At 42.8% G+C, this 17,393-nt stretch overlaps 1 long non-coding RNA gene across 1 annotated transcript; it reads right to left on the bottom strand.

The window, feature by feature from the left end:
* Positions 1 to 14,007: 14,007 nt before the first annotated feature.
* On the bottom strand, positions 14,008 to 16,728 carry LOC116357021 (uncharacterized). The gene is made up of 4 exons (XR_004205328.1): positions 16,431 to 16,728; positions 16,259 to 16,355; positions 15,954 to 16,084; positions 14,008 to 14,233 (listed from the first exon to the last, which is right to left on the bottom strand). It is a non-coding gene; the product is annotated as an uncharacterized LOC116357021 (long non-coding RNA).
* Positions 16,729 to 17,393: the final 665 nt, after the last annotated feature.

Here is a 17,393-nt window from a genome sequence, read left to right as displayed (position 1 = left end):
GGCATTGGGAATTTTCTAGTAACTTGTATCTTGTGTAGCGACACCATATGGTAATGTATCACACCACATGTGGGCCTACTATTAGCTTGTAGCCTACTATGCCATAGTATAGGCCCTATGGATCTATAATCTGTGTAGTGATGACATTAGTGGACATTTTTACTTTCTATGTTTGCATATCGTATTATTACATTCATATGAACATGATTATACTCCCCATTACACAAAGCACAAATAGGTTTGCTACTACAGTTGTAAGTAACAATGTGTACTTCACTGTAATAGCGGTCTGAGCAGGACTGATTTTTGGTACCGTGCCCGCCGCTCCCACAAAATGTCATACAGTAACCTGCCGCATTCCTGATTTTTTTTGCCAGTATTCCACATGCTCCTCCTGCCAGATCTCATCCAGCTCCTTTCCCAGTCCCGCAACGTTAAAATTACACATTTTCAAAACCACAATTTTATGCATTATAATATGTAATGAATGTATGGTTTCGTAAGATATTTGCTGGTTGGAATAAAGTAATTGTATTAAAATAAACTGTGTAAAACAACTAATTTGAAGCAGACAAAAAGCCCCTGCAAGACATAATATATATATTTTTAAATGGAACGAGTTCACATTGTAAACTTTCCGATTCCAAAATCATCTGTCAGTAAGATAAAGGAAAAGCAACAAGTATGCTATTGATAGGCTGACTAGTGACCAATCATAATAGCCATTATTTCATTACCTTTAGTGAATGATTAACAACATACTTTCCAATGAGAACTGCAAGCTGACAATTGCTTTTATAATTGCTTTTATAATTCATCACAAGTGACCACATGAACTCAATCACATCAGATAATTGTTTTTGCCACCAGTACTGTTTGAAGCAGGCCCACGAGCCGGCTCTGTAACGTGAGCCCCATTAGAGGAGGGGAGAGACACTAGCAGACATAATGACAGAGAGTGCTTCATGTGATATACAGTACCAGTCAAAAGTTTGGACACACCTACTCATTCAAGGGTTTTTCTTTATTTTGTACTATTTTCTACATTGTATTATAATGGTGAAGACATCAAAACAATGAAATAACACATATGGAATCATGTAGTAACCAAAAAAGTGTTAAACAAATCAAAATATATTTGAGATTCTACATTAGCTTGTAGCCTACTATGCCATAGTATATGCCCTATGAACCTATCATCTGTGTAGTGATGAAGGCCTGATTCACACAGTTTCCTCTGAACAGTTGATGTTGAGATGTGTCTGTTACTTGAACTCTGTGAAGCATTTATTTGGGCTGCGACTTGAGGCTGGTAACTCTAATGAACTTATCCTCTGCAGCAGAGGTAACTCTGGGTCTTCCTTTCCTGTGGCGGTCCTCACGAGAGCCAGTTTCATCATAGCTCTTGATGTTTTTTTGCGATTGCACTTGAAGGAACTTTTAAAGTTCTTGAAATTTTCCAGATTGACTGACCTTAATTTCTTAAAGTAATGATGGACTGTCGTTTGTCTTTGCTTATTGGAGCTGATCTTGCCATAATTTGGACTTGGTATTTTACCAAATAGGGCTATCTTCTGTATACCACTCCTACCTTGTCACAACACAACTGATTGGGTCAAATGAATTAAGAAGGAAATGAAGAAGGAAATGAATTAAGAAGGAAATTCCACAAATTAACAAGGCACACCTGTTCATTGAAATGCATTCCAGTTGACTACCTCATGAAGCTGGTTGAGAGAATGCCAAGAGTGTGCACAGCTGTCATCAAGGTAAAGGGTGGCTACTTCGAAGAATCTGAAATATAGAATATATTTTGATTTGTTTAACAATTTTTTGGTTACTACATGATTCCATGTGTTATTTCATGTCTTCACTATTACTACAATGTAGAAAATAGTCCAAATAAAGGAATGAGTAGGCGTGTCCAAAGTTGTGACTGGTACTGTATAAGTGATTTTCTAACAACACATGGCAATACGACCAGTATGAAATCATTTGCGAGACTAAAATAATATTTGAATACCGAATTTGTGGTTCTGGTTGCCCGCTGCCCGCTGCAGCATGAACCATTCCGTCCGCACCGCACACTTCTCTGTTGGGGTCCTGCGGTAATGCAGGGCTCTTCACTGAAACTACCGCTGTAGCTACCATGTAAATATGGGTTTCGGTACACGTGAGGAAGTGGGACCAAATTATCAAATGATTCCCTTATATTTCCTGTTCAATTAAATCTAGGCCTACATCAACCTTGTGGTCCCCAGTTTGTCAAATTTGTGTTTGTTTACTATTCTTGTGGACACACAACAGGATGTGGACACACAACAGGACTGAGTAGTCAGTCAGTTCTACCAGACTTCCACTAGAGGGAGTTTCTTGACCAAGACATCTTCACACCAGAGCTGTGCAATGACATCCAAGTATTCCAGAGTTTCTCCTCAGCAGAAGTTAGAGTTCCTCCAGTTGAACGCAGTGCAATTGACTGGGTAAGACATTACAGGCTACTACAGCAAACATAAGATAATAGGAACCTACACAGGTGCATTTATACACTTTTTCTCTAAACATTTAGTGTTCACCTTATTGGATATCTATGTCTATTGCAATATGAAAACCCTAGTTAAGGAGAGGATCATCATAAATTGGTGGATTACATTTACCAAGATTCTAACAAGAGGAGCTCACTTCCAGGCAATTTGCATCATTTTAGGAGATATGATTGTTGTCATGCAGACAGTCAAGGCCCCCAATGGTCCCTAGACTCTCCACCAACCGTCCTCGTAGTTGAAAGCTTTCTGCATACATCCATATTATATTACATGGATTTTAAACTGTATAGGCTGTACTGCCATTAACCATTCAGACTCTGCCACTCTTCTCCTAGTGGTTAGAATGCTATGGTATCCACTTCCAGTCCAGATTGACTCTAAGAGTCTTTAACCTCTATTGAAGACTCATCTCTTCAGTAGGTCCTATGATTGAGTGTAGTCTGGCCCAGGAGTGTGAAGGTGAACGGAAAGGCACTGGAGCAACGAACCACCCTTGCTGTCTCTGCCTGGCCGGTTCCCCTCTCTCCACTGCGATTCTCTGCCTCAAACCCTATTACAGGGGCTGAGTCACTGGCTTACTGGTGCTCTTCCATGCCGTCCCTAGGAGGGGTGCGTCACTTGAGTGGGTTGAGGCTAGAGGTCGACCGATTATGATTTTCCAATGCCGATTATTGGAGGACAAAAAAAGGCAGATACCGATTAAATCGGCCGATTTTTAAAATGTGTGTATATATATATATATACACATACACACATATTTTTGTAATAATGACAATTGCAACAATACTGAATGAACACTTTTATTTTAACTTAATATAATAGATATTATGGGCTTTTGAATGGGTGTTCTTAAGGTGATTCCACAGGTTGGTGGTATTTTTTGAATTAGCCGTTGCTGACCACATGCTTACATCTTTATCACAAATAAGACACCTTGCTTTCCCTGGTGCCAATTCCATGTAATAGTCCCACACTGGTGCTCTGCTTTTCTCTGCCATCTGTAAAACACACACACACACACACACACACACACACACACACACACACACACACACACACACACACACACACACAGCTCTGAAGTGACAATGATACTGAAGAGTATGCTTAGGAGACAAATAATCTCAACTGTTTGAATAAAAATAGAGTTTAAGTTACCTGTGATGAATGTTGAAAACAAAAACTGTAATTTCTATATGCAGAAAATCTATTTTAATAATGGACATGGTAAGAATTGACTACCAAAGTGCGAGTCATAATTCCCATTACACCTTCTAGCAAAATCTGAAAAGCGGTTCCTTCATTCATTTATTCCATAGGATATTTTTAGATTCACTTAAACTAAGGTCTGTGTTTCGTGTAGGCTTACACCACATTGCCAATTTTATAACTGTGTAGATATCCATAGAACAAGGTAACTCTGATCAATATTGGCTAAATATAAGCGAAGATAAAACATTTTGTAGAGTGGATTTATGACAATATGTTGACAAGCGTTACCTTATCCTAGTGAGATTTACACGGGTATCAAAACGCCGAGGCGGTTTAAGCCTGCACGAAACACAGACCTTATTTGAAGTAGATCAAGACATTCTCTATGGAAGACATGAACAGAGGCGGTTTAAGCACGAAACACAGACCTTATTTGAAGTAGATCAAGAAATTCTGTATGGAAGACATGAACGGTAAAATAACGAAATAACCCCTTTCAAGTTCAGCCGCAAGTTATTACAGGAATTATAACGTGTCGACTATTTCTCTCTAAACCATATACCTTTGACTATTACGAGCCTGCTGCTGCCTACCATCCCTCAGTCAGACTGCTCTATCAAATATCAAATCATAGACTTAACTATAATAAATAAACTCAAACTCAAATACGAGCCTTAGGTCAAATCCGGGAAACTATCACCTCGAAAACAAAACGTTATTCCGTTCCGTATTTTATCTAACGGGTGGCATCCATGAGTCTAAATATTCCTGTTACTTTGCACAACCTTCAATGTTATGTCATAATTACGAAAAAATTATGTCAAATTAGTTCGCAAAGAGCCAGACGGCCCAAACTGTTGCATATACCCTAACTCTGCATGCAATGAACGCAAGAGAAGTGACACAATTACACCTGGTTAATATTGCCTGCTAACCTGGATTTCTTTTAGCTAAATATGTAGGTTTAAAAATATATACTTGTGTATTGATTTTAAGAAAGGATTTGATGTTTATGGTTAAGTACACATTGGAGCAACGACAGTCATTGATTGATTGTTTTTTACAAGATAAGTTTAATGCTAGCTAGCAACTTACCTTGGCTTACTGCATTAGAGTAACAGGCAGGCTCCTCGTGAGGCAGGTGGTTAGAGCGTTGGACGAGTCAACTGTAAGGTTGCAAGATTGGATCCCCCGAGCTGACAAGGTAAAAATCTTGTCATTGAAAATAAGAATGTGTTCTTAACTGACTTGCCTAGTTAAATAAAGGTGTAATTATTATTTTTTCAAATAATCAAATTCGGCAGAAATCGGTGCCCAAAAATACCGATTTCCGATTGTTATGAAAACTTGAAATCGGCCCTAACTAATCGGCCATTCCGATTAATCTGTCGACCTCTAGTTGAGTCACTGACGTGATCTTCCTGTCCGGGTTGGCGCCGCCCCCTTGGGTTGTGCTGTTGTGCTCGACCTTGTCTCAGGATGGTAAGTTGGTGGTTGAAGATATCACTCTAGTGGTGTGGGGGCTGTGCTTTGGCAAAGCGGGTGGGGTTATATCCTGCCTGTTTGGCCCTGTCCGGGGTTATCGTCGGACGGGGCCACAGTGTCTCCCGACTCCTCCTGTCTCAGCCTCCAGTATTTATGCTGCAGTAGTTTATGTGTCAGGGGGCTAGGGTCAGTCTGTTATATCTGGAATATTTATCCTGTGTCAATTTAAGTTCTCTCTCTCTCTCTCTCTCTCCCCCCAGTCCACCTGGCCGTGCTGCCGCTCCAGTTTCAACTATTCTGCCTGCGGCTATGGAACCCTGACCTGTTCACTAGACGTGCTACCTGTCACAGACATGCTGTTTTTAACTCTCTAGAGACAGCAGGAGTGGTAGTATACTCTGAATGATCGACTATGATCTGTTATAATCTCCACCCGGCACAGCCAGAAGGGGATTGGACACCCCTCAGAGCCTGGTTCCTCTAAGTTTCTTCCCAGGTTCTGGCCTTTCTAGGGAGTTTTTCCTAGCCACCGTGCTTCTACACCTACATTGCTCGCTGTTTGGAGTTTTAGACTGGGTTTCTGGACAGCACTTTGTGACATCAGCTGATGTAAGAAGGGCTTTATAAATACATTTGATTTGTTTATGGGTCAAAAAGTATTCAGGTGAGATATAGTAGTTAAAAGATTCACCTCAAACGTCACCATGTTTTTTATTTATCAGAAAGTGTTATACACAGCATGCAGTGGGCCTAAGTACAGTGGCCAGCGAAACAGGGTCCTTGATTGAGATGACGAGGAAACAATGTGAAGACCCATACTCATGATATCCTGGATTTAGGAGAAACTGCTAGAGATTTCTGTTGGGTCCAAAGCTTGTCTGGGATTCATTTAGCAGTTCAGGGTGTCTCAAATTGTGATATCTACTTGGCTAATAGCATTGGACGATTTCACACAAGCACATTTCAGAGAGTGCACACGACCCTAAAACACAACTACTTCATGAAGTGCTAAAGAGGAGATCAAAGAGGAGTGTTTTGCCCACAGTCAGTCATACTTCTCCAATTACACTGTCATTCTCTGAGGAAGAGGGGATGTTGTTTGTTTTTCTGACCCTTCCTAAATCCTCTTGGGCAAGAGAGGTATGCTCTTCTTGCTTTGCACTGCAGAAGGTTGGAATGATGTTGAAAAAAAGCCAGTGAAGGAAAAATAGTGTCTGCAACATCTTTATTTTATTATTTTCCTTTCTGAAGGGAATTGTTCCTTTCCAATCTCAACATATCCCCCGCTTTCAACTTTAGATTACTTGTAAGGCGTTCATTTGATATTGATCATAGCGAGAGAAAAATTAGAATTGTGAGTGGTAAAACAAAACTCTAATTAGAGAATGTTAAATACTTGTAGAGAGTTAATGAATCGTTTAATTCGTAGATCAAATTAAAGAACACGGTCCATTAATCCATCTACCACCCAGCTTGAATGGAATACCCACTCTTTGCCAAATTGACTCTCTCCCACACGGACGTACAGGCCTAGCAGTGCACTCACACACACACACATTTTAGTCCTCTAGCAGATGCTCTTATCCAGAGCGACTTACGCACGCACACACACGCACAAGCCTAGCAGACACCAAAAGGATGGTAACTATGTAAATACTGAAGCTTTGTTGTGCCATGCCAGACCATGATGAGTGAAAACTAAATGCCTCATCATAAAACATTCATGCAATATATTCCCAGTAGTGAAACTCAAACTGATACAAATACATGCCAAACCAGCACCGAGTGCTCTTCTAAATGGTGACAGGACCATGGAAGGCAGGAGCTAGAGTAGTCAGTCAGTTCTACCAGACTTCCACTAGAGGGAGTTTCTTGACCAAGACATCTTCACACCAGAGCTGTGCACTGACGTCTAAGTATTCCAGAGTTTCTCCTCAGCAGAAGTTAGAGTTCCTCCAGTTGAACGCAGTGCAATTGTACAGCATTGACAAAATATATAGTTTATGTATCTGTATTTGATTATATCGGATCAACTTTCTGGTCCCATGGTCTCTGGTAATCGCATTTGGGTAACCTATCCAACTTTCTGGTCCCATGGTCTCTGGTAATCGTATTTGGGTAACCTATCCAACTTTCTGGTCCCATGGTCTCTGGTAATCGTATTTGGGTAACCTATCCAACTTTCTGGTCCCATGGTCTCTGGTAATCGTATTTGGGTAACCTATCCAACTTTCTGGTCCCATGGTCTCTGGTAATCGTATTTGGGTAACCTATCCAACTTTCTGGTCCCATGGTCTCTGGTAATCGTATTTGGGTAACCTATCCAACTTTCAAAATGTTACTTTCTGCACCATTTATGAAATGATCATAGAAAAGGATACAATAACTAAGATATTTTATAGACAGGGAGTGTACTTGCATACAGGCCCTGTCCAGACATCCCTCCCATGCACTCTGTGTATTCAGTAAACCACAGCCACCCCTCCACCGCGGTCACTGTGCCGTAACCTAGACACCCTCTAGACCCCTGGAGCCTCTGTGCAGCTTGTACAGTCCTGAAAGATCATCCCCCCTCCCTCTCCTTCCGTCACCACCTCCCCAACCCCACCCCCTCCATCCTCCTACCTTCCCCACCCATCCTCACCAGGCAGCTATCCCCACTAGCCTGCATCGCAGCATTCCGTGGGCCCTACACACAGAGGCCTATTGTGTGCTCAGGGAGATGGAGGCAGCATACAGTTAGAGAAACAGAGAAATAGAATGTCTAGAATGGACAGGCTTTTCTATCAGAGGTTTAGTTCTATGGATGGACCTAGGCTACCAGTGTGGTGGCACAGTTGAATTGACCCGTTGTTGTAATCTAAAGGTATAGTATAGTTGACCTACATTGAGAAATGCAGCGGTGTGTATCAGTAAAACTGAACATTCCAAGTAAGTCCACAAAATGGTCGTCTAGTAGGCAAGCAGTTGAATGATGCCTTCAGTGCAGATTGCAGTTCTACATATTCCAGTTCTATGTTAGGTACTTCTGATTCCCCATCACCAGGATCACCTTTAAGATGCAGTGGACAGAAGCAGGAATTCCATATTCCCTTCGACCCCCTCTTCGCTTTCATTCCCAATCTCTCATTTTCTCCTACGATGTTTCTCTTGGAAATCTGCCACAGTCAACTGAGTTACCGCCTTTGTAGTCTTTATCAACCTCCTGCTATGGAAATGGTAATGTGAGGATTTGGGTTGGAATCTGAGAGGAAGAAAAATCTATGAATAGCGTTGATGGGATATTAAGTGATCGAGGGATCCCGGAGTAGGTTGACCACCACATACAGTTGAAGAGGGAAGTTTACATACACTTCAGTTAGTGTCATTAAAACTGTTTTTTAACCACTCCACAAATGTGTTAACAAACTATTGATTTGGCAAGTCGGTTAGGACATTACTTAGTGCATGACACAAGTAAATGTTTACAGACAGATTATTTCACTTATAAGTCACTATCACAATTCCAGTGGATCAGAAGTTAACATACACTAAGTTGACTGTGCTTTTAAACAGCTTGGAAAATTCTGGCATGGCTTTTGAAGCTTCTGATAGGCTAATTGACATAATTTGAGTCAATTAGAGGTGTACTTGTAGATGTATTTCAAGGCCTACCTTCAAACTCAGTGCATCTTTGCTTGACATCATGGGAAAATCAAAAGAAATCAGCCAAGACCTCAGAAAAACAATTGTAGACCTTCACAATTCTGGTTCATCCTTGGGAGCAATTTCTAAACGCCTGAAGGTACCACGTTCATCTGTACAAAAAAATAGTAGCAAGTATAAACACCATGGGACTACGTAGCTGTCATACCGCTCAGGAAGGAGACGCATTCTGTCTCCTAGAGATGAACATGCTTTGGTGCGAAAAGTACAAATCAATCCCAGAACAACAGCAAAGGACCTTGTGAAGATGCTGGAGGAAACAGGTACAAAAGTATCTATATCCACAGTAAAACGAGTCCTATATCGACATAATCTGAAAGACCGCTCAGCAAGGAAGAAGCCACTGCTCCAAAACCGCCAAAATAAAACCAGACTACGGTTTGCAACTAGATATGGGGACAAAAATAGAACTGTTTGGCCATAATGACCATCGTTATGTTTGGTGGAAAAAGGGTGAGGTTTGCAAGCTGAAGACCACCATCCCAACCGTGAAGCACAGGGGTGGCAACATCATGTTGTGGGTGTGCTTTGCTGTAGGAGGGACTGGTGCACTTCACAAAATAATAGCATCATGAGGCAGGAAAGTTATGTGGATATATTGAAGCAACATCAAGACATCAGTCAGGAAGTTAAAGCTTGGTCGCAAATGGGTCTTCCAAATGGACAATGACCCCAAGCATAAGTCAAGGTATTGGAGTGGCAGAACTGAAAAGGTGTGTACGAGCAAGGAGGCCTACAAACCTGTGTAACGATCTTCTTCATCTGAGGAACAGGAAAGATCGGACCAAAACGCAGCGTGGTAAGTGCCCATTTTAATTTAATAAACTGAACACCAAATACAAAATAACCAAGTGAAACAACGGAAATCGAAACAGTCCTGAAAGGTGACACAACCCACAAACACCAGGTGGGAACAGGCTACCTAAGTATGGTTCTTAATCAGAGACAACGAAAGACAGCTGCCTCTAATTGGGAACCATACCAGGCCAAACACATAGAAAAACAACATAGAATGCCCACCCCAACTCACGCCCGACCAAACCAAAAAGAGACATAAAAAGGAACTAAGGTCAGGGCGTGACAACCTGACTCAGTTACACCAGCTCTGTCAGGAGGAATGGGCCAAAATTCACCCAACTTATTGTGGGAAGCTTGTGGAAGGCTGCCCGAAACGTGTGACCCAAGTTAAACTAAGTAAAGGCAATGCTACCAAATACTAATTGAGTGTATGTAAACTTCTGAGCAATTGGGAATGTGATGAAAGAAATCAAATCTGGCATAAATAATTCTCTCTACTGTTATTCTGACATTTCGCATTCTTAAAATAAAGTGGTGATCCTAACTGACCTAAGATAGGGAATTTTTACTAGGATTAAATGTCAGGAATTGTGAAAAACAGAGTTAAAATGTATTTGGCTAAGGTGCATGTAAACGTCCAACTTCAACTGTATGTATGATTGAAAACAGCTGCATTTATCATAAAACCCTGCTATGAAGTAAGAAATGATCACTACCTCCATACCTTATCAGTTTTCCTAACAATTTACTATAATTAATTTACAATTTCTAGAGTAATTACTGAATTACAACAAAGGTATAAGAGCAATTGTAATGTATAATTTTGTATACTGAGATATATTGCAAGTTAAGTAGAATAAATTGATTTCCGATCAGCTCTCCGTTCCCTATTCCTAACCTTAACCAATATTCACTAAACAATAAAGCTGTCCCTGGATCAGTTGTTACATTAAGAGCAGAAAGTGACCCAAGGTTCAGTCTCTTTCTTCCCTGTATGATTAATGAGGGGTATCTCTAATAGGTCATGACCCTGGAAGGACTGTGCCTTTCCACTCAACAAAGACCCGCATTCAGGCTTTCTCACCTGGCCCGCCCTATCTGCCACAGAGAGGTACACGATAAAGACCATACATAGACATTTTATCCCCTTTTATCCCCATCCACCACTACAGGGCTTCACAATGAAGAGAGTCTGACATGTGTTGTCTTGTCTCTATCAGGAATGTTAAGGTTCTGGAGAAGAAGCAACACTGCCATGGCCCATTCTGTTTGCTTGGAGGGGGCTGTTGGGCATCTGACCACATTGTAGCAGGTTAGCACTACTATATCAGCAACAATCTCCACATATTAGTGGACATTACTGTCATCAAGGGCAATGTGGTCTCAGGGAAATTCTTATTATTACTCCATTTAGTATGATATATTACGTTACGTTAGGTTACATGATGAATGGAATTGCAGTTGTACAATATCATATGAATTATAGGACATATAGTCATACATCTTACCTGGTCGTACAATAGCATATGAATTGGATGATGTAACTTAGCAGGCATATTGGAGAACGTATAGTACTACACGTCCTTATCTGAGAACAGGTTGCTTGTTGCACTGTAACAACAAAGGAGAATTACGGGGAGAATTTATGTTGGCGGTTAGGGGAACTTAGGACAAGGTTAGGATAATTTACGTAAAAGGTTAGGAGAACTAAAATAACAAAGGTTAGGGGAATTTATGCAGGTTGTATTTTGTTGTCATGAATATTGCCTTGGAGGAAAAACTGAGCCATTTCTGCCAGCTGAAAAGTACAATTGTACAATTTCATGAAAACATAAATTAGCTTTTTGGCTTTAATTTAAGGTTAGGGGTAGGCATTATGGTTAGTAGTGTGGTTAAGGTTAGGGTTCAAATCTGATTTTATGACTTTGTGGCTGTGCCAGCTATTGACCACTCTGCAGAGCTGCCTCCAGAACAAGATTCATGATGAACAACGCTAATCTGCGGAATTTACGCAGCAGGTTAAGGGATTTGGATTAAGTTTAGAATAAGGTTTAGGGGAAGGGTTAGCTACAATGCTACAGTTGCCCCAACGCAACTCAAACATAGCAATCCAGAGGTTGCATACGGTCACGGATTAACAACCTCCCTACTTTTGTTTCTGTCTAAAGCAGCTAGACCGTTAGTAGCTATCATACAACTTGGGGGTGTTCAGAAATATGTAAAGTATGTTTTCGTATGGCTCTGAGGCCAGGCTGTGAAGGGATACTTTTTTTGGTTTACAATAGACAGTATTTATGGTACTTGGTGAGTAGTGTTGGGGAGTAGTGAAACTACATGTAATTCAACCAGAAATGTAAGTACATTTTGCAGTAGCTTGGTGGTCGTTGAAATACATTTAAATCTACATACTACTTTTTTTTGCTAAAATAAAATATGGGTGAAGTAGGCAATCATTTCCTTTTCTTGGCATCAGACCTGCCTAATTATCCCTTGAAACATAGTTTTTTTTGTGTTTAATAGGCTACATTACACATTCTGTTTTACATAAGACCCCAAAGTGATATATTCTTGCAATTTATAGTCTATGACATTTCAAATGTACGTATAATACTTTTTCACAAAGTAGTTTGGATGTAGTGAACTATTTTTTCAAAGTAACTTTAGTTAAGTAAACCATTTTTCATTGGGTAGCTTTAGTGTATCTTACCTTCTTCCAATGTGAAGTAATTGGTAGCTTGGTAAACTGTATTTTCAGAGTAGATTCCCCAACACTGTTGATGAGTAGCTCATTACAGTTTATTTGTATATTTTGTTCAGCATTTCATTTTATTCAAGCCAACAATATCACTGGATATTCACAACATTTACTGGAAATGCCGGCAACACGCCTTCAGTTTCCAGCCCTTAATATCCATTGCAAACAGTGGTGGCAGACATCTTCTTCTAACTGGTTCTCACAGCCTCATGTTAACTGGTCTTTGCCCAAAGAGGCCTCTTGTCGAAACTCTGACTGACCCTTAGTACACAGTCATTGACTGGAGTGCTCTTCACACCCAGAGGTTGCTTCAGGTCCTGCAATAATTGGATACCCATAAAACCATAATCCAAAAATCTTTCTAGAATCTGACAGGTTAGATGTAGTTAATCCTCAGAGACACACTGGCCGGTTCTCATGCCCTCAGCGCTCCCTACAGTAGTTCACATGGTCCACTTATTCTACTCAACTCCTATTGTTAGCAAAGCAGATATGCCTCATATATATACACACACAAAACCATTGAAACGTTTGGGGTCACTTAGAAATGTCCTTGTTTTTTAAAGAAAATATCATTTTTTGTCCATTAAAATAGCATCAAATCTATCAAAAATACAGTGTAGACATTGTTAATGTTGTAAATGACCATTGTAGCTGGAAACGGGATATTTTTTTATGGAATATCTACGTAGGCGTACAGAGGCCCATTATCAGCAACCATCACTCCTGTGTTTCAATGGCACGTTGTTAATCCAAGTTTATAATTTTAAAAGGCTAATTGATCATTAGAAAACTATTTTGCAATTATGTTAGCACAGTTAAACTGTTCTGATTAAAGCAGCAATAAAATTCATTCTTTAGGCTAGTTGAGTATCTGGAGCATCAGCATTTGTGGGTTCGATTACAGGCTCAAAATGGCCAGAATTGTATTTCTTCTGAAACTCGTCTATTCTGAGAAATGAAGGCTATTCCATGCGAGAAATTGCCAACAAACTGAAGATCTCATACAATGCTGTGTACCATTTCAGATTCTTCAAAGTAGCCACCCTTTGCCTTGACAGCTTTGCACACTCTTGGCATTCTCTCAACCAGCTTCATGAGGTAGTGTGCCTTGTCAAAATTACATTTGTGGAATTTCTTTCCTTAATGCGCTTGACCCAATCAGTTGTGTTGTGACATGGTAGGGGTGGTAGGGGTGGTAGGGGAAGATAGCCCTATTTGGTAAAATACCAAGTCCATATTATGGCAAGAACAGCTCAAATAAGCAAAGAGAAACGACAGTCCATTGCTGGAAAGCTGTCATCAAGGCAAAGGGTGGCTACTTTGAGGAACCTAAAATATATTTGGATTTGTTTAACACTGATTATTACATGATTCCACATGTGTTACTTCATAGTTTTGATGTCTTCACTATTAATTCTACAGTGTAGAAAATAGTAAAAATGTCACGTGGTGCGGAGCAGGTGAACCCAAGAGCAGACTCAGACGAGGAGACTGGGATGAGGTAACCAAGGTATTTATTGAAACACAGGGGGAAGATGGGGTGCAGGCCAGGGGAAGCTCGGACGGGTTGCAGGTAGCCAGGTGCGGAGGCTGAGGCTGGAGTTGGTATTGGGTAAGCAGGTCCAGAGAGGAATCCAAGGACGCTGTGGAGTGGGGGGGTGCAGGACAGAGTAGCAGGACTGACGAGACATGGGACCGGAGACAGGGGCCAAAGACAGAGTGGGCAGAACTGCAGGGGAGAGGAAAACAGCGTCAGGCAAGGGAAAACAGGCATAACACGAAAACAGGATCTAAGCAGGAACAAAGGGCTAAAAAACACAGACTGACTGAGAAGAGGCTACAATCTGGCAGCGTGGAAGTGGCTTGGTTGAGTATTTGTAGAGGTCTTGATTATGGAAGAGGTTGCAACTGGTGGGGATCTGCTCTGCCTCCAGCACACCTGTCTCAACCCACACAATCACACACAGAAAGGAAGGGGGAGTGGCAGCAGGTTAGGGAGAGACAGGATGAGATGTAGAGGGTGTGGCAGGAGCAGATGTAACAGTACCCCCCCCCCCCTTAAGGGCACCAAGACAAGGCTTATCTGAGTGTGAGGTATAGCATGCACGTAAGAGGTAGGTGTCAAGAATATTACAGCGGGGAACCCAGGAGTGCTCCTCAGGCCCGTATCCCTCCCAGTCCACCAGGTACTGCCAGCCGCGGCCCCAACGGCGAATGTCCAGAAGCTGCCGGACAGTGTAGGCAGGATGGTCATTGATGAGCCGAGGGGGTGGAGGAGCTGCGGCAGGAGGAGACATGGGACTGGAACTGACAGGTTTGCTCAGGGATACGTGGAAGGAAGGGTGGGAGTTTCAGGCCACAGCAGAGGGGTTATTAATGATACTAACAATTTCAAATGGACCAATCAATTGGGGGGAAAGTTTCTTAGAAGCCACCTTCAATGGCAGGTCCTTCGATGAGAGCCATACCTTTTGCCCTGGAGAAGAGACTGGATCCTTATTCCAGGCACAGACCGAGCAGGCTGAGACACTCCCGGACGTATCTCTCCGTGGTGGGCCACCAAAAGCGCTGACGGAGGAAGGCGAGGGTCTGGTTCATACCCGGGTGACAGGCGACGTGAGTAGAATGGGCCCACTGAAGAACATCAGAGCGGGGTCAGGCTGGCTCTACTGAGCCTGGCGAATGCAGGACTCGATCTCCCAGGAGACGGCGGAACCAATGCAGGTAGATGGCACAATGGCTTCTGGCATGGAACCAGTGTTGTCGATACTGAACTGGCGGGAGAGCGCGTCAGGCTTGGTATTCCTAGAACCGGGGAGATAAGTGAGTATGAAGTTAAATCTCCCGAAGAACAATGCCCACCTGGCTTGCCGAGAATGCAGACGCTTGGCGGTCTGGATGTAGGACAGGTGTTTGTGGTCCGTCTACACTATGAAGGGTAGAATAGAACCCTCCAGCCAGTGACGCCATTTCTCAAGAGCTAGCTTCACTGCCAGGAGTTCCTGGTTACCCATGTCAATTTCTCTCGGCAGGTGAGAGATTACGGGAAAAGAATGCACATGGATGGAGCTTCTGATCAGAGGGGGAATGTTGGGACAGAACAGCATCTACCCCGGTGTCGGAGGCATCCACATCCACGCTGAACTGGAGTTCTGGCTCTGGCTGAGTAAGGACAGGAGCGGAAGTGAAGCGACGCTTGAGTTCCAGGAAAGCTGCCTCTGCCTCAGGAGTCCAGTGGAACGGAGTGGAGGTGAGAGGTGTTGCCAGACGGCTGTAGTTGCGGATGAATCATCTGTAAAAATTTGCAAACCCCAGAAAACGCTGTAGCTGCTTCAGGTTTGAGGGCGCAGGCCAGCCTGTGACTGCCCTGACCTTGGAAGGATCCATGCCTAACCATCCCTGTGCAATAATGTAACCCAGGAAAGATACAGAGGAAGCATGGAACTCACATTTTTCAGTTTTAACAAAAAGCTTATTCTCCAACAGCCGTTGGAGAACGTGTTCCTGGTGAGCCTCAGAGTCCTTATAGACAAAAAACGAAGCGTCCAATCACATCCCTCAGTACATCATTGACCAGGCTCTGGAAAACAGCAGGGGTGTTAGTGAGACCAAAAGGCATGACCAAATATTCAAAGTGTCCAAGTGGTGTGTTGCACGCCTTTGTGGGAGATATACTCAACAGTATATCCCCTGCAACTACCGAGCCACCTCCCTTAGCTGGCCGCAGGGAACAAGTGGAGACGAAGTGACCAACCTGGCCACAGTATAGGCAGCTCCTAGTGCTGATTCGCTGCTGCCTCTTCTCAGGTGAGAGACGGGCCGAGCTGCATGGGTTCAGGTTCTGGAAGAGACTTAAGGAAGGGAGGCAGTCGGAGGAGGAGAACCAAGCAAAGAAGCAGATGTAGTGATGGGGCATGCAACCCTACCTGCCCTTTCCCTCCGACGCTCACGGAGACGGTGGTCAATGTGGTGGTGAGGGAGATGAGCTCCTCCAGTCCATCCGGCTCATCCCTTGACACTAACTCATCAAATCCAAGGACACTGTGGAGTGGGGGGGTCCAGGACAGAGTAGCAGGACCGAGACGTGGGACTGGAGACAGGGGCCTAAGTCAGAGCGGGCAGAACTGTAGCGGAGAGGAAAACTGTGCCAGGCAAGGGAAATCAGGCATAACACGAAACAGGATCTAAGCAGGAACAAATGGCAAAAAATTGCAGACTGACTGAGCAGAGGTTATGATCTGGCAGCATGGAAGTGGCAGGGCTGAGTATTTGTAGAGGTCTTGATTATGGAACTGATGCAGCTGGTGGGGATCTGCTCTGCCTCCAGCACACCTGTCTCCGCCCACACAATCACACACACACAGAGAGGAAGAGGGAGAGAGCACTGGAGGAGTGGCGGCCGGTTAGGGAGAGACAGGATGAGAAGTAGAGGGTGTTGCAGGAGCAGATGTAACAAAAAATAAAGGAAAAACCCCTTGAATGAGTAGGTGTGTCCAAACTTTTGACTGGTACTGTATGTCTTTTTTTTTACCGATTAGGTTAGTTTCAGAGCCAGTGAGAGAATGAGGTAGAGAGAGCAAGAGAGAGTTCTCTGTTCAAATGTTGACATTTTAGGCCTACAACATTTGCCATGCACAACCAATGCTGAGTGTGAGGGCCTGTATAAGCAGACAGCTCAGCAGTTTAATTCACTTTCAGGTGTGATTGACATGATTGACAGCGGCTAGGCAAACCAAGTGAGGAGATCTGATTTGAAGCTTCCCCTTGGGAGAATCCATGGACTTTCAAGCACTATTTCAGAGATGTGTGGGATTTAACCAGGTAACTTCAGTACAGGATCTGATCTGTAAACCCCTGTTTCTCACCTGTATGAGTCCTAGGGTGTTGAC

Source organism: Oncorhynchus kisutch, linkage group LG24, assembly GCF_002021735.2.
Source record: "Oncorhynchus kisutch isolate 150728-3 linkage group LG24, Okis_V2, whole genome shotgun sequence".
Classification (NCBI taxonomy): Eukaryota; Metazoa; Chordata; class Actinopteri; order Salmoniformes; family Salmonidae; genus Oncorhynchus; species Oncorhynchus kisutch.
This window is presented reverse-complemented; position numbering and strand designations above follow the sequence as displayed.